The sequence below is a fragment of the Neofelis nebulosa genome, chromosome 3 (assembly GCF_028018385.1).
Source record: "Neofelis nebulosa isolate mNeoNeb1 chromosome 3, mNeoNeb1.pri, whole genome shotgun sequence".
Classification (NCBI taxonomy): Eukaryota; Metazoa; Chordata; class Mammalia; order Carnivora; family Felidae; genus Neofelis; species Neofelis nebulosa.
The window spans coordinates 132,187,057-132,204,730 of NC_080784.1; the positions used below are offsets into that span (position 1 = coordinate 132,187,057).

The window sequence follows — 17,674 nt, forward strand, 5'->3', positions numbered from 1 at the left end:
TTTGGTAAATTGTTTAATCCTAACTTTTTATGTCTACATATTTAGATGCAGTAGTCTTGTGACAGCCATAATCATTGCCCTGTGGGTAATATGCCCTACTACTGCCTCTCTTGACCAGAAACAGATATATCACAAGACTTGAGAAGTTATTCACTTGAGCTTAACAGAATCACAGATCAGACTAAGGTATGATCTGACACTAGAATCTTCATTCAAAGAAAAAACAATTAGGAAGTACTCTTCTCCTTGGAGTTTGATTTTGGGACTTTTAGAGGTAATCAGGGCATTGACAGATGAAACTAAATGAGGAAGGATACAGTGTAGAGTTATAAACAAAATTAGGTTATGAGGAAACCACAACTATGAAGAAAAGACTCCAGTGAAAATTAATTCAACTGGTAATGTTGACACGAGTGAAAATACATAGTGACAGCAGAAGCATAGAAAATTTATGAACCATATTAATATCAACGTGCTGATGATGAAGAAAAAGAAGGAAGAAAAAGTGAAGGTGGCAACTATATAGTTCATCAACCATGATGTCCCAAATACTTTTCTGACATAGATTATCTCTTTTAATACTTCTAACTGTAGAAGTAGATAATATTTCCATGGTCATTTTACAACAGAAAGGTAACTTTCTGTCATTGAGCCAATAAAGAGTAAAGCAAGAAACTAATCCTTATATAACCACAGGATCAGCTCATAATCAGCATGACAGAGACTGCTTTCAGTAAAGAGCCAAAACTTGTGCTGCTGAAGGTCCAGCTCTGCTTCCATTTCAGAGATTCTTAGTTGTAGAGTCAACCTGGCTATTCTGATGCCTGCTATTTTTCACTGGTTTTCATAATGCGCCGTGACTTGGTTTCTGTTTTTAGTTTCTGTATTTCACATAATTCCTTAACTGTAATGTATACATCCCCTCTGTCAAATTTTAATCAGACTGTTTCATTTTGGTTTTTGCAACCAAAACTACCTAACTGAACAATAACAAATACTACATAAAGTGACCAGACTCCATTTTATTATTATTAACAGATACATTATGAGAATGATCAAGTAAAATACTTTCATGGCCCTGAAGAAGTATATAAAATGAAAAATATTTTCTCTTTCAGATATGCATTCAAAAATATTTAATATTTTGTCCTAAATGATATAAAATCTAACAGATTTGTATTAGATGATTTTTATTAGATGATGAATTCACTAAATTTGAATTTAAATCAAACTATGTGTAAAACACTCCCAAAATATTTGCATATACTTGTACATCTTTGGGAGAAGAAAGCTTAAAATACAAACAAAGACATTTTAGGTCTTAAAGTCTCACAAATTAGAAATATCTTATTTGGGGGGACCTGGGTGGCTCAGTCAGTTGAGCAGCTGACTTTTGATTTCAGCTCAGATCATGATCCAAGGTTGTGGGATTGAGCCTCACGTTAGGCTCAGCACTGAGCAAAAGCCTGAGATTCTCTCTCTTTCTTCCTCTGCCCTGCTCCCCAACTTGCGCTCTCTCTCTCTCTCTCTCTCTCTCTCTCTCTCTCTCTCTCTCTGTCTAAAATGAATGAATGAATGAATGAATGAATGAATACATACATACATACATACATACATACATAAACAAGTCTAATTTTCCTCCCAGGTTAAATCTAATTTAACCAATATCTGATTTCCAAAGTGGATACAAAAAATAATACAATTTTTCATGATTTCACTCTTACTAATGCTTTAATTAACATCATTCTTAGCTGTGATTTTTCATTTATATGCAAGATTTCCATTTAATGCTTAGTGAAGACTTTTGCTATAATTAGAGTATTATCAACCATTACGATTTGCAGCTGGTGGTGCATCTATGGTTATCAATGCATTTATGTCAAGATATTTACCATTACTATTGGATTTTTTCAGTATTTATGTATATTGAAATATTAGTTGGCCTTTTTTATTATTTCTTGCTTTTGTGTCAGCATTTAAAATAGTGATTCAATCTCTCTTTAATAAGTATTCAAAGGATTTAACTAGTAAAAATTTCAGAAAAAAATTTACAGTAGTCACTCCTGTCTTTCTAAGTGCTTAATGAAAACAAGACTTTTATTGGGTACAAATAATACATTTAGGCTACTAATACACTTAACCTAATTGAAGTAAAAACATCATAGATACTAAGAGATATTTGTACATTGAATGAGATGACACAAAGTAGATATAAAATCTACTGGAGATAAAAATCCTTTAGATTTCACTTTGTCTACTGATAGTCTTTTAAATGAAGGTCTTGATTTCCTACTGAGAGCTTTCCAGCTAAAAAAGAGAAAGATAAAATATCTATAGGTTGGAATTACCCATATTCTTCAGAGAGACTCTTCAATGTCCAGATGCTCTCTATATCACCAGATTCATTATCCCCTTCCTATTTAATTCTCTATTTGGACTGATTACTACTTGCCATTTTCTGTTCACGTTCATCTTCTGGGAAATTGCAGATGTAGGACCGCCTGCTTGGGATGCCCCTCCTGTAACTCTGATTTGAAATATTTAGGAATATTTCTATGACACTGTCTTTTCCAGGAGGCCATCCCTGACCTTTTCCCCATCCTCTTCCATTTGGGATGTAATACTATTCCTTTATGTATCCTGCAGTATTACCTTACAAGTTAACATCTGTTTACCTGGCTTTACTATTTTACCTTAAGTTTCTTTGTGACAAAGGCCATCTATGCTTTGCTTTGAGACCCCAGTGTCTAATGTAATACACAATTAGTACCAATAGAGCAAATGGATTTCAGGGACAAAGTTTTAACTTGAATACATCAATATTTCAAACGTAAATAAACATATTTTCTGCCCACTACCATAAACAAATGCTGTAATTTTGAAGTTAATTTTATTAAATTACAACTTTTAGAAATTCGTAAGTTAATTGAAAGGCTTTCCAACTGTAAAATCATTCAATAATCTAAAATTTGCTAACATCAGGGGCGCCTCGGTGGCTCAGTCGGTTGAGCATCCAACTTAGGCTCAGGTCATGATCTCGCAGTTCATGAGTTCGAGCCCCAAGTCAAGCTCTGTGCTGACAGCTTGGAGTCTGGAGCCTGCTTCGAATTCTGTGTCTCCCTCTCTCACCGCCCTTTCCCAGTTCATGCTCTGTCTCTCTCTGTCTCTCAAAAATGAATAAACGTTAAGAAATTTTTTTTTAATTTGCTAACATCTAAAAGTGTTATGGAAGCACAATGCTGAACAAGTTGAAGAAAACAATATATCATAACAACTAGTAATGAAAGACAAATGTTACACTGCAACATGTTAATATTATTTTTATAATTTTAGTAGAGCAATTATCCTTTCTTAATAAAACCTGTATATATTTTCATGAATTTTTATAAATTTTCAAATGAGATAAAATAAACATATTTTCTCAATTCTCCTCTATTTCTTGGTTCAGAAGACATATCACCTCAAGTCGTAACAGATGCCAAAATAATACACAGGTTGAACTAGACCTGCCCATCTGCCAGGGGCCTTACTATGATCAACATTATTTTATTTGGGAAAACAAATTTGTCATACAAGAGTGCATCTAATATCATTAAACCTATACAAACAAAACATTAGACTACTATACCCAATACCACCTACTGGATGCAGATACAGGCCCACTGGACATAATGTGAGACTCAGTTTGACCTCAACTGAAGAAACGGTATCCTTTGCTCTTTAACACCAGGATTTAACAAAAAGTTCCCAGAATGTATTTTATTCAGTGATCTCTACAACTTGAGCAAACACTATCATTACCCTTAAGAGAGTACAGCGTCATATGGTAGATCTATTCTGAATTACGTTAAAGATGAATCTTATTTGGCATGGTTCAGAAAAACACAATTTCTAGTTAAAGGGGATATATGCATTGCTAATGTTACCTATTTAAAACAGAGTAAAAGTAAAAAACACTGAAGAAATAAGACATACTGAAAAAAAAGTGTACACACACACACACACACACACACACACACACTTTCTTCCATGATCCAAGGCATAAAAAGACCATGCAGGGTTTTAAAGCAATCATCGTAGAAACTCATTACCATATACACAAATAGGCATGTCTGTCGGTGCAAATAAAACAAAACAAAATCCTCTTCACCGTTTTCTTTCCCATCATTTTTAAAATACTTGCCTAGAATTTGCATACCTCTCATATTTTTTTCACTATAAGTCAAAGATGAAGAGTCGCCTGATGGCCCACATACTAGATAGTCCTAAGTATCCTTTGTCTTTCTCCCCAAATTGGTGATGTTTGGTTTATAAAACTAAAGAAAAAATACTTACCCACACATGCAATAAGTAAAAAAAAGAAAAATTGGTTTCAAATCCAAGCTCTGTCACTTACTAGTAGCATGAGCTGAAACACAGATAATAATTATTTTAAGTATGAGAAGGTGAAACATCAGAAAGAAATGGCACTCTGCCTGCTACTGAGTAAATTTCTAGTTTCTTCCTTTTCTGATGCAAGTGGTACAAGATGGAGCACCACATAAAGAGATTATAAAAATGAGCTACTTGTCAAGATCTGGCTGAATCACTCCATTTTAAAAATCACCTAAAAATATTTTGGGGGGAAGATATATAAATTGATATCAGGTTTCCAATCCCTTATGATGAACCTCCCCTAAGTATACATTATTATTGGAATTTAAAAAGAATGATCAATATTTGAAATGTTCATGAGGAATGTTGATGAAATAAATCTGGTCCCAGCTCTGTTCTTTCTCAGAAAAGATTTCAGAAAATAACCCAATACAGCCTAAGTGACCATGCTGAAAAGAAAATCTACAATACATGATGAAATGGAAGAACGAAAATTCAGAGAAATCAAGTATTCTCTAAGTAAGAATTTGTCAACATTAAGAAAGTGATGGATGGCAGAAAATAAATTATCTGAAAACATATCAAAGAGCATTGGTCAACTTTTACTAAAATTAAATAAAATAATAGCTTGAAAAAGTTTCTAAAACAATCTAATTATGTCATTTTTTTTTTCACAGATTTAAATGAGGCTCACACCTGTTGGGTGGTCAGGGCTCAGCTGGAAAGCCCTCCAGTCCAGACTCTTTCTTTACAAAGCCATGCAATTTACACCTCAACATTATTTTACTTTATGGTAGAAGTTATTCTTAAATGAATTTCTAAAATGTTTTACTGTTTTCCCTTAAATGAATGGGGAAAATGGAAGCATTTTTAACAGATAAATCACTACCACAACATGAACAGGGACACCTCAGCCCCAGGGTCAGTGAGGGCAACATGAGATAAATTCAAAAACTGAATGATCAGGGCCAAGTAAGTGATCAATCACAGAGAAGAGAATGAGACTGTCAGCAGAAGATAGAAAGAGTCAGAAATAATATAATTGATTGGATATGTTTAATTCGCAAATCATTAAATTTGCATATAATTTAGCCACACTGAGTACATGAAGCTCTGTTCAAAAAATAAACAAAAAAATCAAACAAATCATTGCTTATATCAGAAATATCTACCTTTAGGTGAAGGTCACTACTCACAATGATTTGACCCTAAAGATGAAATGTAAACAGATATAGATGGCCCCTGATCAGATCATATATAAGCGAAGAATCACTGGGTTCTACACCTGAAACCAACACTGCACTATATATTAACTAACTTGAATTAAAATAAATATTTTAAAAAAGAACTGTATAGATAATCTCCTAGGAAAAAGAGAGAGATGCCAAATTAGCATGATAACAGGAACTATTACTATAGTAAAGGAGAATACATTTCAAAGAGATTATTCTAGCAGGATTTAGGGAAGCAGATGAGTTCCTTGCCTGAATTGATGGAAGAACAGGGGTCGTGATACATTATTTATAAAGACATGTAATCTTGAGACCCAGGCCTATATGATCTGAGTCCTTTAGTGACCAGAACAGACAATGGAGGGTAAAAAGAAATACAAAAATAATGGATTCTGGCCAGAGATTAGACAGAATTTAATAGTGAAAGAAGTCAAAAGCTATATCCACATGTGAACAGGCTTAGGTAAATAAGACTACATTTATATTTTTAAAACGTTATAGTTTATGTTTTGGGATTTACACACTATGAATGTATAACTGCTAAGAATGTGGACTCTGACACAAGCATGTCTAGACTTGAATATGTCATGAACATGAGTTGTGTGACTTCGCAGTGGCTTAAAAGTTACTTAAATTCCCACAGCCTAAAGTTTCTTCATGAGGATAAACAGTTGCAACTGTCTTGAAGAATTTTTATCAGATCAAGTAAACACCAAAAAAAAAAAAAAAAAAACACACTTAGTATAGGGTCTAACGTGATGAATGTTTAATAACTGTAACTTATTTATCAAGAATAATTAACCATACTTGTGTTGTTTCACAGCAAACTTTTTTCTAATTCAACTTAGAACTTTCCAAACCTCTCTCAAAGTTTTAATTCTGTATACTCATAGATTAATACTGTCATTTCCTGAGTCAATTCTGAACAAGACACAATGACCATTAGAAACTGCAGTACCTACATGTAGATGGGACTTAGAATTAGTATTGATATATATGAATAAATAGTGATGTAGCCATTATTACATTTTTTAACTTGTTTCTTACAAATAATTCCATTCAACTATGTCACACTTTTGACCCAAAATATTATTGACCATGCTGATCTCCTTCTTGACAAGTTTAGTTCAATTTTTTATTAATGTTGAATTCAATTATCAGTCTTAGTTTTTTTATTTTCAACAAAATAATTCAGCCTTCAAGGATCAAATAACTGACATTATAAATATTCAAAGACTGTGTCTTAGGCTCCAAACAAGATTCCCAAAAGATGAATTTGATAAAAATTTGTTGAGCAATGCCAATGTCAATGTAACAAATACACAGCTTTAGAGAGGATAGCACATGAAACAACCAACAAAACTAAAAGGCAACCAATGGAATGGGAAAAGATATTTGCAAATGACATATCAGACAAAGGGCTAGTATCAAAAATCTATAAAGAGCTCACCAAACTCCACACCTGACAAACAAATAACCCAGTGAAGAAATGGGCAGAAAACATGAATAGACACTTCTCTAAAGAAGACATCCAGATGGCCAACAGGCACATGAAAAGATGCTCAATGTCGCTCCTCATCAGGGAAATACAAATCAAAACCACACTCAGATATCACCTCACGCCAGTCAGAGTGGCCAAAATGAACAAATCAGGAGACTATAGATGCTGGAGAGGATGTAGAGAAACGGGAACCCTCTTGCACTGTTGGTGGGAATGCAAATTGGTGCAGCCACTTTGGAAAACAGTGTGGAGGTTCCTCAAAAAAATTAAAAATAGACCTACCCTATGACCCAGCAATAGCACTGCTAGGAATTTACCCAAGGGATACAGGAGTACTGATGCATAGGGGCACTTGTACCCCAATGTTTATAGCAGCACTCTCAACAATAGCCAAATTATGGAAAGAGCCTAAATGTCCATCAACTGATGAATGGATAAAGAAATTGTGGTTTATATACACAATGGAGTACTACGTGGCAATGAGAACGAATGAAATATGGCCCTTTGTAGCAACATAGATGGAACTGGAAAGTGTTATGGTAAGTGAAATAAGCCATACAGAGAAAGACAGATACCACATGGTTTCACTCTTATGTGGATCCTGAAAAACTTGACAGAAACCCATGGGGCAGGGGAAGGAAAAAAAAAAGAGGTTAGAGTGGAAGAGAGCCAAAGCATAAGAGACTCTTAAAAACTGAGAACAAACTGAGGGTTGATGGGGGGTGGGAGGGAGGGGAGGGTGGGTGATGGGTATTGAGGAGGGCACTTTTGGGATGAGTACTGGGTGTTGTATGGAAACCAATTTGACAATAAACTTCATATATTGAAAAAAATAAAGAGGATAGCACACATCTAAAAATATACATATTTGTTAATAATTAAAATTTATATTATTTTTCATAATCATATCTCACAATGGAGAAATTTGCATTGGTTTTAAAATATTTTGGAAAAAAAAATTCCTCACAGCATTCTAAGTAAGGTTTCTTAGAAGCAGACCCTGAGCAAAGGACTCTTGTTCAAATAATTTATAAGACTCTCAGAAGGTTAAGAAAGGAGGATAAATGGACAGAGGGAAAAGTTAATAAAATATGTGGTACCAATGGAAACTAACTTCAGACTGATCCCAGGGGATCTGCTGCACTAACTGATACTCTGAGATACGGCTGATCTTTTGTATTCTCATGTCTGTCAACCATTTGTAAACTTCCTTAATGCATGAGATAAAAAACTCTGAACCATATGCAATAGGCAATGGATTATCTGGAATATATAAAGAATTCTTATAAATCAATTTTAAAAAGACAATCCAAAAGGAAAAATAAGTAAAGAATATGAGCAAGCAATTCCTAGAAGAAATACAAATCACCAATGAATACATGAAAGATATTCAAACCTATTAGTAATTAGGGAATATAAAAAGAACTCCTAGAACACAAATAGAAATAGAAAAAAAAAAGGAAGCAAAGTAGCAAGAAATACAACAGGAATTTCGTAAGAAGAAACACAAATTTGTAATTGTAAATCAGAAAAAAATAGTTCCTGTAATTATTAATCAGAATTTCATAAGAAGAAACACAAATCTGTAATTATTAATCAGAAAAAAACTGCAAGATACTATTTCTTACAACTAACATTTTAAAACTAAATAATATCAAGTTTGGGTGAGTAAAGTGGTACTTATAGACACTTACAAAGACACTTAAATTGTCACAGTAATGTTAGAAAATTATGTATCAAAATGCCAAATTAAGTAATTTCACTTGTCAGCATTTACCCTAGAATAATGCTCACACATCTGCACAAATATATATGTATAGGGATATTCACTGCTGATTTATATTAATTAAATATAAATGTGCAACAATTAGGAGAATTTTAAAAATATTACTTATCTACTGCACAGTATAATGCACAAGAGCTAAACATGTAAAGTAAAAGATATAAACTGACATAGAAAACAATCTCCAAAGCATTTAATTAATAAAATCAAATAGCTAAAAGACATGTTTTATAAATTACAAATGTATTATGAAATTTTTAAAGTAATAAATATTCTACAAATTTACATATATGTATATGTATAGGAAAAAATCTGCAATAACCTATTTCAAAGTGTGAACAGGGATTATCTTTGAACAGGATCTTTGTATTCAGGGCTGTCACCAATGAGGACATTAGTGTTATATGTAATATGATGAAGTTTTAACAATATGAATTAGTGAATTATTTTTATAAGTAAACCTTTAAAATTCAAATTAACATAGTATAAAAATACATAGCCTATCAAAAGATTAAACATGCTAAAAGTAACTTGGAAAGCACACAAAAATTAAAAATAACTTGCCTCTGGAAGAAGCAGAATGAACATCTGGGAAAATGGTTTTTCTAAAAATAATTTGAAAACAAATAACTAATAATTTGACCCAATATGACAAAATGCAAATACTAATTCTGGGTATTTCACTAATCACTTCAAACATTTTATATTTTAAAACAAAATATTTAAATAAGTAAAACCTATGGTAGTGCTAAGAATCCTGGCACTGATACAAAGGCTTGGTATTTTCCTGAACCTACATTTTAAACACTGAAATTCATATTTTATGTGACTGTCGGTTGTAACTGTATCTATTTATAAATTGATACTTACTTTTCCATCAGCTAAAATTGTCTTTAGTTTAGCTATTGAGAGCTATTTTTCCCTCTTAAAAAACTTGCATTATTTCTTTACCATATGACAATTCATCTAAATGTTGTCAGTGATAAGTCAGACACAATTGATTCATTCCAGATTTTCACAGTCTTTTTAACGTTTTGGTATTTCATAATGCAAACATTAAACCACTACATATTATTTTATATAGTTGACTAATAAAATTGAATTACATGATGATCTGGAAGCATATGGCATTATGACTTTTTCTCAATAATAAATTGAGGCCATTATACTATTTTTTTTTTGAGGCTAGTAAACTAACCAGAAAGGTCCGTTTATATTTGCTCAATTCAAAATGCATGCTTCTTTTAGACATTAAAAATGTTTTGTTTACTAATTAAAATCACCGGATTTCTTATATTTTATTTTCTTTACTAAAAAGTAAAGGAGCAACTTTATAACAAATAACCTGCAGTTGTGCTTACATACCAGCAGAGGGTGCAGAAGAGCTTCCTTTCTAACAGTAAAGTCTTTCTTACAACTTTCAAAACCAATTTAAGATTTATTGGGCAGCTAATTATCAAGTCCTTTGTGTAAATGAAAAATGAAAGTCTCCAAATACGTTAGAAAATTGTGTTTTTTTTTAAACAGCACCTTGTAAAAATAAATTGCGTTTTGAATTGAAGGAAGACTCCAATTCTTGGAAGTTAGAATAGCAAAAATGAGATTTTTTTTTTTAGTTATTCACTTATAAGTATTTATAGAACTGGTATTTTATTTTGTTAATTTTTAATTTTTTTAATGTTATTTATTTTTGAGAGAGAGAGAGAGAGAGAGAGAGAGTGAGTGAGTCAGTCCAGGTGGGAGAGGGGCAGAGAAAGAGGGAGACACAGAAACTGATGCAGGCTCCAGGCTCTGAGCTGTCAGCACAGAGCCCTACACGGTGCTCAAACCCATAAACTGTGAGATCATGACCTGAGGTGAAGTTGGACGCTTAACCTACCGAGCCACCCAGGTGCCTCTAGAACTAGTATTTTAAAAAGAATTCAGATTCAAATATATCAATGAAAATTTATTATTTATTTTCCAACAGTTTCTTCTCACTGTTTTCTAAAGAGTAAAAGATATGCACTGCTTTATAAGATACATATTAATATAAAAAAGATAAAGCATATAAAGATAGTATATAAGTAAAGATGGTGGCATCTCTAGTTCTTATATATGTTGTAAAAATCTATCCCTTAATTTTTTAAATTTTATTTACAATATTGCATAGAACAGCTCCTGGTCACAGACACAAATATAAATAAGAGAAGAAAAATACTGTCATATGTCAAATAAGATGACACAAAACCAGAGGGAAAGAATCTTTTAAACACAAATTAGAATACATATTAGTAAATTAAACTTAAAGATAGCTACACTCGACACATAAATATGTTATACCTGTGTCTGTGTGTATATTATTGGTAATACACACATCTGACAATACAAATCAGCATTGGCAGTAACATGGAGTTCAACATTTTCAATGTATGCTCCAGTTTAAACATAAACTGGATCAATAAAAATATAAACTTAGATCAATATAAGTGAAAGTCAGCATTGGCCTGATGAAAGGGAAAAACAGAAATGAGTACACTTGCAAATCACTACTGCCCTTCTTTTCTTATACTGTTAGAGCTGTATCCTTTATGATGCGAATGGCAGCATGTTGCAGAACGTGCTCATTTCCATTCAGTTATGTGTTGGCATGGTGTACAAATTCTGTTAGAATCATTTTAAAAGAATCTTGGATTTGTTTTTTTTTTTAAGTGTTGTCTTCGAATTTAACATGCAATGATCACATTTGTCAATGATACTGTTTCATAATATATCTGTGGAAATCATTTCCCTTGGACTCTTTCTCCATTCATAAAATTAGAGAACTGAATACATGATTTTTGTGAGTCTAATTTATTAAAATGCATGCACACCATCTGTGAAATTTAGGATTCACACTCACATACACACATACACACAACGCACATCTGATAATAAAACGACATTCTGAATATAAAGTTTTTTCAGTTCAAAGTTAATAATGAACTAGATTCAGGATTGCTTCATTGATAGTTAAGTGAAAATAAAATTCCATAGAGTATTGCCACAAACATAGATGTAGTATATTTTACAAAAAGAGAGCAAGACTACATCTGGGAATGCAATCTAGTAGTCACATGATAAAATTAAAATGTGATAACAAGTTTCTTTTTTCCCCATATAGTGTATTTATTTACATAAATTATTGAAATTGACCAAATCATATATATATTTTCTTACTTTTCTCTTATTATTTAAAATTGTAGTTTGTAATACATGAATTATAACAGGGGTGGATACAGTTTTTAGAATCTAGGAAAGAAGACATGGCTAATATTTAACATACTTTAATAATAAATTTCTCTGATAAGGTATCAGATTAAAATTATTTCAGATTATGCTCAGACACATTTTAAATTGGTAGAAAATGCAAATAATAAACAATTAATATATTATATTAATATATTAATTTTTTGAGGCTAGTAAACTTATATAACTTATAACGCTAGTAAACTTATATATAAAATATAACTAAAAGTAGAACTTACCAAATATATTAAAGTATATTCTATTACCTATGTTGTTCTTTAATTAAAATTCATTTATTTTTAAGAGAAACCGCATAACATATATTACAATAAAGGAACATAGTAAATTCAGCTCATTCCTTTCTTTGTTAAACACATACACACACACATACACACACTTTAAGCTTTTTTTTATTTTTTATTTTTTTTTAAATTTACATCCAAATGAGTTAGCATATAGTGAAACAATGATTTCAACTTTAAACTTTGTTAATAAATTCATTAAGTTATCTTCTAGTGGTCCTGCATCAAAGACCATTATATGAAATGACGGACTGCTCTTGAGTTTATATGGACTCACATACTGTTAATTTGATAGAATAATTAGTAAGAGTGAACTGAGGAGAGAAGGACCTATGTTTCTGCCAAATGGGCTGTGTTAGCTCTCTGTATTTGGTAGCAAGAGTAATGTGTCAGACTTCAGTTGCCACTAGATGGAGATTTTGCATCTTGGAACATGTAAGGAGTTCTACCTTGGTGTTCATCTGGAAGGTGAACTTCTGTTTGTGGATAAAGAAATAAAAATCCAGTTGGCTAAGTAGCTCATTCAAAGATGTACAGATAGGTGACTAAAATAACATTTATAGAGCTCAGAGTTCCTGTAACAGAATTAACTTTAATTCAAACAAAAGGAGAGACTGTCATTGCCAGAAACATGTCCTTATTTCAAACAAACAAAAAGACTCTTGTTCTATACACATCTGATATATCTATATAATTATTGTTCCCATTTATGTATAATTTTAAAATAAAATTTATTTTCAAGAAGCTACATTAACATAGTAAGTTTTCTCTTTTTTTTTTCCTTTTTGTGGCTTTTTTTAAAACTTAGTCACAAATTCCCTGGTGCCCTCATATTTAATGAGTACACAAGTCATCTCATTTTAATCTTCCTAACAACTTTATTAGATAACTATAATTCTTATCAAATAAATAAATTTAGAGTCAGAGAGGTAAAGTTGAGATTTGAATCCAGGTATTTCTGATACAACAGATAAATTTTAAAATTACAGCGCTCTGTTAAATGCACAAAATAGATACAAGGACAATAATATTATATGATATTAAATAATAATATTCTTAAGGCTATTGCTACCTTAAGAATGTGTAATTGGGAATGGCTTAGTATCCCAAATTAGTATTCCAATGACAGATCCATTAGAAAGTAATCAGAAGACTTTTAAATGATGCTTTAATTACAAATCACAGGGAACGGTTAATTCTGCAGAAGTAAATGCAGCCACTAGCAAAGAATGTGCAGAGTGTTGAGTTCAACATTGAGAAAGAGAGAGAGAAAGAAATAGTTGTTCCATCCTACAGACTTAACTAGTCTAACAGCTGCATGTACAGGACTGAATATTAAATAAGGACATAAGCAAGATCTAAGAATATTTTGTTATTCATAATAAAATCTTAAAAGAAAGAAGCATGCATGCAAGCTTCAAAAGAATGAAGAAAAAATATCATCCAACGAAGAGAAGGTTATCAGAAACTGGGAGAACCTACAGGGAGCCCTGCTTGCTTTGTCTGTGCAGAAACAACATAATAGACTGGAACACCATGTATATATTTTATAGTATAAACTATATATAAACATTTCAATGGTACAATGGAATAATTACAGAATGGGGGTCATAATCATCTCAAAATATTTTTTTAGCTTTCCTCTGGACAGCTTAATATCTCATTCTGGTTTTGTCCTGTGTAATCAATCTAAGGGTTAAATTTCTGGATCCACATCTTCTGGGTTTGGATTCTGGCTTGTGCACTCGTTAACGTTGGATAAACTGCTTATTCTCCCTCTTAGCCTCAGTTTCACCGTGTTTGAAATGGAGAGAACAATAGCACTTACCATTATAACTATTATGAGGAGTAAATGAGCTAGCATGCGTTGAGTGCTTAGACCCATGCCCAACACAGAGAAAGTGTTAGCAATTTTTACTATTGTGAAATTATGTAAAGTGTGTCCAACTTTTCTATTTTAAGAATTTGAAATAGGAATCTTTATCAAGAATCTGGTGCCTCAAATGGTAAAAACTCTTAAAGCAGCACCCTTTGCAGAATTTTCTCTTAATAAGGTTTGTGTCTACATGAGCTATAAGTTAAGATACTGTAAACATGGATAGAGTGGGATAATATTTTCCACAAACCCTTAGGGTAAAGACCTGCACTGTAGCCTGAAAATGACAATGGAGGTAATAAATCTGAACATTCTACATGAAAGATGAACTCTTTTTTTAGTTTTCTTCTATTCAAGTGTATTTTATGCTGATACCTTGGATAATTTTATGTTGTTCACACTGTTTGGCACAATAATTTCAAACTTGTTTTGTTAAAATAACTGAAAAGCTATATAATTCCTAGCACACTTTAAAAGTTAACCACCAACGGTTTTTTCATTAGTTTAAATATGGCAAAGGAAGTATTCTTCTGGACTACTATATACTTTATATGTGTTTTAAATATATTGTCATTAATGTTATCAAGCAACATATTTTGCTTATTTGAGGAAAAGATATAGAAACACATGTCATTATAATCTAATTGGAAAAAGCAATCCTCATTGTCAAACCAAACAGCCAAGGAAGATTCTTCTTCAGAAGAAAAGGTTTAAATTATCAAATAAAACTCTTAATACCCCCAAGTCAACATTCTCACTTAGTCGTATTTGGAATCTGAAAGGAAAAAGGCAGGGGGAGGAAGGTAGGAAGAAATAACTTGGAATATTGCTTCTGTAAAATAAGGCACTATCCCCTCCGATATTTCTTTTAAGAAGTACTCACAGGACTTCCTGAATAATAAAATATTTTTGACCGATACCTTGGATATCCTTAACGAGTAGACAGTGCATTCTAGAAAGATTCAGAAGAGGTGAGAAATTTAAGTTTGCCCTTCTTTGTAAAGTGGGAGATCATAAAAGTCAAAGGGAAGAAAATGAACTGACAAACCTCAGAAGCTTCTCAAGCAAGATAAAGAAATGGAAAAGGATTCAGACATTGATTCTCTTAAAAGTATCCATACCTATGTAGGCCAGGGTGAGTCCTAGAGACCCCGTGTCTGAATACCACCACTCTAGCATACACAAAACAGTGGGTTCTCTCATTCAAGTAATTCAAATATAGGAGATACACCTTCTTCTAAGTACAGAGAATGCAAAAGAGAATAACAGACACTAGGTTCCATTTCTGGTGGAGTATCTATTCCAGCAAAGGAGATAAAATGTAAGAACTCAAATGTACCTAACAGATATTATCGTACGGTGTATATGCCATGTAAAAAAATAATCATGGTAATGAGATAAGTGAAGGGGGAAAGTGTGGAGGTAGGGGTATTTGAGATGAGTGAAGATCAGTGGGAAGAACATTTCTGACAGAGGCAACATCCAGTACAAACTCCCTGGGGCTGGCGTGAGTTTCATGTATCCAAGTAACAGTGTGAGTTAAGGGAACGAGTGTATGAGATGAGGTGGGTCCTGAAGGTGGAGGACCAGATCCTATAGGGCTTCACAGGTTATGTTAATATGCTTAGATTTTATTCCAAATGCTAGAAAAAGCCAACGGTGAGCTAAGTTAAAAGAGTTATATAACTTCTTTATAAAGGCTGGACAGTAGACATAGCCAGCCAATTAGGAAATTACAATAGTCCAAAGAAGGATGATGGTGATCTGGTCTGGATAGTCATAGTACAGACAAACAGGGTAATAGACTTGGTTATCTTGGGGTGTGGGGAGCACCAAAAAGAACTGCTGATGGATAGGATGTGAGGGGGGAGAGAAAGAGAGGAATAAAAAAAAATGCTTAGGTGTTTTTTTGTTTTGCTTTGTTTAAATATGATTGTTGGGTTGTCATTTGTTTTAACTGGAGGAAGAAATGCTACTCAAAATGACCATCACAAAGGTAAAGTCAATATGGTATAAATGAAGAACAGACATAAGAAGTATTAACTTATGATTGAATATTCAACATAAATAATAAATCTTTTTCATATTGAAAGTAAAGTGTTCCTATAATATAGTTTTTAAATATAAGTTCGTATCTGACCCCAAAGTTAGAAAATCTGGGAAATATGGAAAACACAGGAAAATATAAAAGATGAAAAGTATCATGGTACTCTGTTTATATTTTTTTTAAGTTTATTTGAGAGAGAGAGTGCATGTGGGTAGGGGAGGGGCAGAGAGAGAGGGAGAAAGAGAATCCCAAGCAGTCTCCATGCTGTCAGTGTAGAGACAGGCTCAAACATGGAGGTTTGAACAGGGGCCTCCAACAGGGGGCTCAGACTCATAAACTCTGATATTATGATCTGAGCCGAAATCAAGAGTCAGATACCTAACCGAGCCACCCAGAGTCACCCGAGGTACTCTGTTTATTTTTAAATGCAGGGATTATTCATTTCACGTGGCACAATGTTAACTAAAGCATGTGCATATGAGAACTGCATCCTTGCTTTGCACATTTCTGTGATACTTAACTCTCATGAGTCTGAGTCAACACAGTAAATCATTCAAAGCAATGAAGAGCAGCGTGTACTTTTTCAGGTAATTTTTATGTCATTAAGATAAAGTAAAAATATTTTTTTCAAGCAATTTCTCACATATTATCAACTCCTCATAAGTTTTAACAGTTGGATGATATTTCTTATAGGGATTTACCATACATTATTTAAGGTAAAACATATAGGTAGCTTCAATCATTTCTGCTAAATATAGCAATCTTATACTATACTATTATAAGAGTAATCCATTTCACCTAAATAGTAATTCGATGGCATTAAATGTCTCCGTTTTTAGCTGGTCCAGTGTTGGGAGTTTTTATTAATGAAAGAACCCTAAGTGATGTTTTGGATTTTAGCCCAACAGCAGTAGTGCATCTATTATCAGCATAGCTGGACCAAAGTCCTATGTGTAAATCTCTTCTTGGTAATAAATGAAGCTGCTTAAAGTCTACAAACTCTTTCAGGCCACTAGAGTACTATTTAGTAAATTGCCAGAGCAACACACTATGGTTGCAGCCACCAGAGGCAAAAATGTCTAATCACAGTATGTTTATTTGTCCTCAAGATGTCTCTCTCCCATTCTACAATGATTAATTCACTCGAGGCCATGTAGACAGTAAGAGCCACCTCTCTATAGCACTTGGACAAATCAAGTCAAGAAAGCAGGCAATAAGGTGAAGAATACGGACACAGAGATAGGATATTTCCAAAGAACGTATATCTATTTACAGGTAAGTGATTCGGCATG

The 17,674-nt window shown here is 32.8% G+C and overlaps 1 protein-coding gene across 5 annotated transcripts in view; it reads right to left on the bottom strand.

Moving 5' to 3' along the window:
- The window catches only part of CCSER1 (coiled-coil serine rich protein 1), a 1,309,738-nt gene that overhangs the window by 1,163,556 nt on the left and 128,508 nt on the right, over nucleotides 1-17,674 (bottom strand). The window lies entirely within an intron of this gene.